The sequence below is a fragment of the Rhineura floridana genome, chromosome 11 (genome assembly GCF_030035675.1).
Source record: "Rhineura floridana isolate rRhiFlo1 chromosome 11, rRhiFlo1.hap2, whole genome shotgun sequence".
Taxonomy (NCBI): domain Eukaryota; kingdom Metazoa; phylum Chordata; class Lepidosauria; order Squamata; family Rhineuridae; genus Rhineura; species Rhineura floridana.
Window position 1 is genome coordinate 4,917,294 of NC_084490.1, and position 6,610 is coordinate 4,923,903.

The following is a 6,610-nucleotide window of genomic DNA, read 5'->3' on the forward strand; positions in this document are numbered from 1 at the left end:
CTTCTGAGACCAATCAAGTCGCTGGGTTTCTCCTATCACCCCCCCCCCGGCCGGTAGGATAGAATAATTCTCCCCGGCTGCCCGAAAGAGTTCTAACCAATCAGATGGCTTCGCTGCACGTGGCCGGTTTGAGGTGTTCCTCCTACCCGTCCCTGCCCTCAATTCCTTGTCCGTTAGATTGAATTGGCCCAATAAGCTGGCTCCTCTAAGAGTTCTAGCCAATTAGATCGAGGCAGGCTTCGTACTTCAAGGAAAAGTTACCATCTTTCTTAAATTTCTTTGCCCATCAACCCGCTAACTGCCAAACCTGGCCAATGATATCAAGGAGCTTGGCCTGAAGACTGACCAATCACAAAGAAAGGGACCTTTTCCCCTCCAATTTTCTCCTAAGGTCTCTTTCCTCTTCAGAAATTCCAGACGCACAAGCAAATCAGTTAACAGAAGCTTATTATTTGATTATCATGTCTCTATATACTTAAATCAGTAATCAAAATGCAGATTACAGAACTGTAAACAATAAAGACATAGCAATTAAAACCCTACCCAAGCGTCTGGGGCCTATTTTTCTCTCTCAGCCTGGTCTCCCTCACAGGGATGTTGTGAGAATAAAGGACAAGAGGACTACACCAGCCCCCCTGAGATTTTTGGCAGAAGGCCAAGATAGAAATATAAACGAATAAATCAGCCCAAGGGTTCAGCGGATTATTTATCCATAGTTTAAAACAAAAAAACAGTTTTAACCACTTACAAGAGTTTAAGTGTGTTCATTAGCACTCAGAATGTATTGTGCTACAAAACATGTTAACAGTTAACAAAAATATAATGGTCACCAACAGATGGGAGGGGGAAGACCTGGTCACTCAGAAAAGGAAGTGCAAGGTCACCTCAGCCATTGTAAGGTGGTACATTGTTTATTTAACTTTTTTTTATCCTGCTCTTCACACAACAAAGAACAGTGTACTGTTTATTATACAAGGCAGTCTCTGTCCCGAGGCTTACATTAAAAAGAAATGACACATAAGGAAAATGGATTGGGAGAGAGAAGGAAATATGCAAACTCCGGCTCAAGTTTTTAAGTACAAGTTGTTCTAATAACCAGCTGGGATGGAAAGTTCAAGAAAATAACTTTGGTGAAGAGACAGCTTTTTGCACTGCACACAAAAAAACCCTCTGGGTTCTGCCTGCTCTCTCTTAGGGTTGGTAGCCATTCCACCAGACTGCAACAGTAGCAAAAATGGGAAGCAGAGCCCTTTCCATCAACTCTCCTGAAAGCTCCTCTTCTCCCTGAACAGCTGCTCATTATAAGAACAACGATTTAACTTTAAGAATTGGTAGCCAATTTATTTTATTCCTTTTCCCTCCTCATCCTATTTTCCTATTGTGCTGTGCCTTTTAGATTGTTGTTTTAATTGACTACATATGTAAGCCATGTTGGAAGCCTTTTCAGCTGAAGAGCAGGGTAAACATGCTCTAAATAAATAAGAAATACAAATATTGCCCTCAAGTCCTGTTTGTGGGCTTCCCTGAGGCATCTGGTTGGCCACTGTGGGAAACTGAATGTTGGGCCAGATCTAACTGCGGCTCTTATGTAAAACAGCTGGCAACCTAAACATAACATACTCACTGGAATAACAATTTTAGGAAATGACAGAACACAGAATAATAGTAAATCTTCACACAGAACAGCCATTGCAAGAGTCAATGACTAAATGATCACGCCTGTATGAGTCAGCTCACACAAAAGCTCAGTAACAACCCCCCCCAAAAATCACAGAAACCACAAGAAAAAAAGGTGACTCATCAACCATTTCTGATGTGGGGCTTAGAACGGTAACAGATCAACACCAGACTCCAAGCCCTTAACATAGAATCTTACTAATCTGAATTAGGCTTGCTTCTGAGTAAGGGATTGCTTGGAATTGGGGGCATAAGTGATTGATTTGGGCATGGATCTTGGGGTAGGTAGTTGTTGCTTTTTGATGTGGAAAATGTGCCCATTTTAGGGCTCCTCATTGTAAAGATGATCTGGCCACTTCCTTTAAAACTATTGTGAAAACCTCAAGGCTTCAAAAGCGTAACAGCATTTTCGGCTGTCTTGGATTGGCATACCAAATGTTTAAAAAACGAGATTAAAATAAAAAGAAACCTTGAGGTTTCTGCTATGTTTTATATGCATTCCCATTATCATGTTTGGCTCCAGAGATTTTACCATCCAGACTCATAATATTCCTTTCCTGGGCGATTGAGAGGGTACAAGGAAGCAAATTAGATCCATTCCAGTCTGGTTTCAGGCCTGGGTTTGGCACCTTGGTCTCCGATTGATGAGCTTTGTCGGGAAAGAGCTGGGGGAAGTGCATTTGTGGAATGCCCTCCCTGGCAAGATGCATCTGTCTCCCTCATTATTGACTTTCTGGAGAAATGTGAAAACATTCCTGTTTACCCAAGCATTCGATGGCTGAAAAGACACTGTTCCTGACAACCCTGAGAACGCTGGTTGAGAGAATGTTTTTAACATTTTTGGAATGCTTAAAAAAAACTCTTTTATTATTGATGTTTGTTGTCCTGGGCTCCTTCAGGAGGAAGAGTAGGCTATAAATTGAATGAATGAATAAAAATAAATAAAACTATGCAAAATTCTGTTGCCTTTGCAGGATTCCAACAGGTCACAGAATGTGGCTTTTCTTGTGTTAACCTGGATGTAGAATTTGTTTTTAATTTCAACATTATGGAGGAGTCATAGTTCAGTGGCAGAGTACATGCTTTGTATGTAGAAAACCCCATGTTAGATGCCTGGCATCTCCCAATTAAAAAAGGACTAGGTGGCATGTGAAGGGGGGGATGCTGCAGAGCCCTCCAGAAGTCCTTTTTATTGTGCATTCATTCATGATGGTATCAGAGAGGTTAGGTGCAATCCCACTTACAATACTGTTTGTGCCTGCAAAAACTTTGGAGCAGACATACTGCTTAGTTTACAGCTGGCCCATGGCTTGTAGCTTCGTGCTGAAATCCTGTGGCTGGAACACAAATGTTTATTTTTTATTCTTTTGTCCTGCTTTTGTTATGCTATAGCTCCAAGAGTGCCCCTCCAGATGGCAATAATCCAGTAACATTGGGGAAGCATCGCAGAAAAACTAATAAAAGTGGAACGATGTGTGGATGGTCCAGTATAGAGCCTGGCGGGGAGTCCAGAGTCTGTGAGTTCAAATCCCCGCTCGTGTCTCCTGGGTGTCAAGGGCCAGCTAAAGACCACCCCCACAGGGAGTGGCTCAGGGGTTATGTGCCCTGCCACCTGTGCAGCTGTGGGCAAGCTGCAGAGTCCCAAGGAGCCCAGTTGCCCCCCAGCTGCGGACAAGGAAGGGGCTGGCTTGTGCAGCTGTGGCCAGCTGGGGAGGACTAGCCCCAGAGAGAGGCAATGGTAAACCCCCTCTGAATACCGCTTACCATGAAAACCCTATGCAAAGGGTCATCCATAAGTCGGGATTGACTTGAAGGCAGTCCATTTCCATTTTCAATATCCTATTATTATTTGTACAGACATGCCACAAAACACCTGAATGAAGCTCACAGACCACAGTTTGGAAACCCCCGAAGCAGAGAATGCTTGGCTAGATGGGTCTGACCTGGCATAAGGCAGCGTCCTATGCTCCTATCACAAATGTGCAGAATAGCATTTTAAAAAACAAACAAATCAACACTGCAGGTATTTTACAAAGTGATGTGATTTCACTTGCATGTTTTGGCAGGACAACTGTTCCAAGGGCACCTGCTGTGAAAGTCCCTTATAATAATAATAAATAATAATAATAAAATTTTATTTTTCAGTCGCCTATCTGTCCGGGTTAGGGACACTCTAGGCGACGTACAACAGAAATAAAACAATACATATATATATCAACACAACCAAATTTAAGCTAAAACCATCCTTCAGTTCATATAGCATGGAATTAATCTGTCCCAATCTTGTAGGCCTGCCTGAACAGCCAGGTCTTCAAGGCTCGGCAAAAGCTTGACAAGGAGGGAGCATGTCTGAGATCAAAAGGGAGGGAGTTCCAGAGGGTGGGGGCCACAATAGAAAATGCCCTCTCTCTGGTCCGCACCAGCCTAGCTGTTCTCACCAGTGGGACTTGAGATCTTGAGTGGCTGATCTCGTCAGGCGGCATACTCGGTGATTCTGGAGGCGTTCCTTCAGATATACTGGGCCGAAACCGTATAGGGTTTTAAAGGTCAACACCAACACCTTGAATTGGGCCCGGTAGACAACTGGTAGCCAGTGGAGATCTAATAACACTGGGGCGATATGATCCCAGCGATGGCTCTGCTTAATCAAGCATGCCGCCGCATTCTGTACCAGCTGTAATTTCCGGACCGTTTTCAAAGGTAACCCCATGTAGAGTGCATTGCAGTAGTCCAAGCGAGAGGAGGCCAGGGCATGTATCACTCGGGGGAGCAGATGAACAGGAAGGTAGGGTCGCAGTCTCTGTATCAGATGTAATTGATACCAAGCTGCCCGGCTCACTGCTGTAATCTGAGCCTCCATGGACAGCTGGGAGTCGAGAATGACCCCAAGACTGCGGACCTGGTCCTTCCGGGGTAAACTCACCCCATTAAGCACCAGGTCAGTAATTCCTAACCTTCTTTTGTCTCCCACAAGCAACACCTCAGTCTTATCGGGGTTCAGCTTCAGCCTATTCTCTCCCATCCATCCACTTACGGATTCCAAGCACTTGGACATGGTGGTCATAGCCAACTCCGGTAGGATTTAAATGAGAGATAGAGCTGAGTGTCATCTGCATACTGATGACACTGCAGCCCCAAACTCCTGATGATGGCCCCCAGCGGTTTCACATAGATATTGAATAGCATGGGAGAGAGGATAGAGCCCTGTGGCACTCCACAATGAAGAGGACAAGGGTCTGAAACCTCATCTCCCAATGCCACCCTTTGCTGCCTATCCGAGAGATAGGAACGGAACCACTGCAAGACAGTGCCTCCTATTCCCAATCCCTCTAGGCGATTTAAAAGGATACTGTGGTCAACGGTATCGAAAGCCGCTGAGAGGTCCAGGAGGACAAGGAAGGTGTATTCACCCCTATCCAATGCCCTCCTCATATCATCTACCAGAGCGACCAAGGCTGTTTCCATTCCATGACCAGTCCAGAAACCCGATTGGAATGGATCTAAGTAATCTGTTTCCTCCAAGTGTGTCTGTAACTGCGCAGCCACCACCCGCTCAATCACCTTGCCCAAGAATGGTAAATTAGAGACTGGGCGAAAGTTGTTTAGCTCTTGGGGATCCAAGGACGGTTTTTTTAGGATGGGCTTTATTACCGCTTCCTTGAGGGCTGATGGCATTGCACCCTCTTGCAAGGATGCATTCACCACCGCCTTGATCCCTTCGCTCAGTCTCTCTTTACAGCTCATAATGAGCCATGAAGGGCAAGGATCAACCAGACAGGTGGTCGGCTTCACAGTACAGAGCACCTTGTCCACTTCCTCAGAGAGAAGAGGATGAAACCGATCCCAACAGACCGGATTGCAACTGGCCGACTCTGGCCCACTTCCTGTCTCCACGGCGAGCGGAAGCATGCTCTCAGGCGCTCAATTTTATCGGCAAAGTGTTTGGCAAAAGTGTCACAGGAGGTTTTAGAATGTTCCATGGGTTCCTGAGCAACTGGACCGACCAGGCTTCGGACCACTTGGAACAGTCTCCTGGGACAACACTCTGCCGACGCAATAGAGGCAGCAAAGAAATCTCTCTTTGCTGCCTTTGTTGCCACCTGGTAGGCAGCTATTGCTGCTCTAACCCGTGTCCGATCGTCTTCAGTGTGAAATTTCCGCCACCGGCGCTCAAGTCATCTCACCTCCTGTCTCAGACCCCGCAACTGTGGCGTATACCAGGGTGCTGTCTGAGTTCTATTCAGGGGGAGAGGACATTTTGGAGCCACCCGGTCCACTGCCCCAGTGATCTCCTTATTCCACTCCATCACCAGGGATTCGACCGGGCGTACTTCAGTCAGCTCCATATCACCCAGCGCATTCAGGAATCCTTTGGGCTCCATCAGGCGTCTGGGGCGTACCATCCTAATAGGTCCTTGTCCCCTGCGGAGGGCGTGCGGCATCGAGAGATCTATATTCACCAGATAGTGATCTGACCATGACACGGGGTTAGAAGAAAACGCCCCCATTTTCAGAGCACTTTCCTCCCCTCCCGAGATAAACACAAGGTCGAGAGCATGACCGGCTACATGGGTAGGCCCTATATTACTAAGGTGCAGATCCCAAGAAGTCATGGTTTCCATGAAATCCCGAGGGGCTCCTGTGAGGACAGCCTCGGCATGTACGTTGAAATCCCCCATCACCACAAGATTGGGGGAGAGCAACCGCACGCCCGAGACCACCTCGAGCACCTCGGTCAGGGATTCTGCTGTGCAGCGGGGTGGGCGGTACACAAGTAGAATCCCTAAACTGCCCTTTAGGCCCAACCTCCAGTACATGCTTTCTTCCATCATTCCTCAACCAGGAAATGCAAGAGGTCATCAGTGCTACTAAAATTAGGAAACGAAGCCCTCACTCTAATCTCAGAATATAGTAACATCTAGGAAATAAGTTC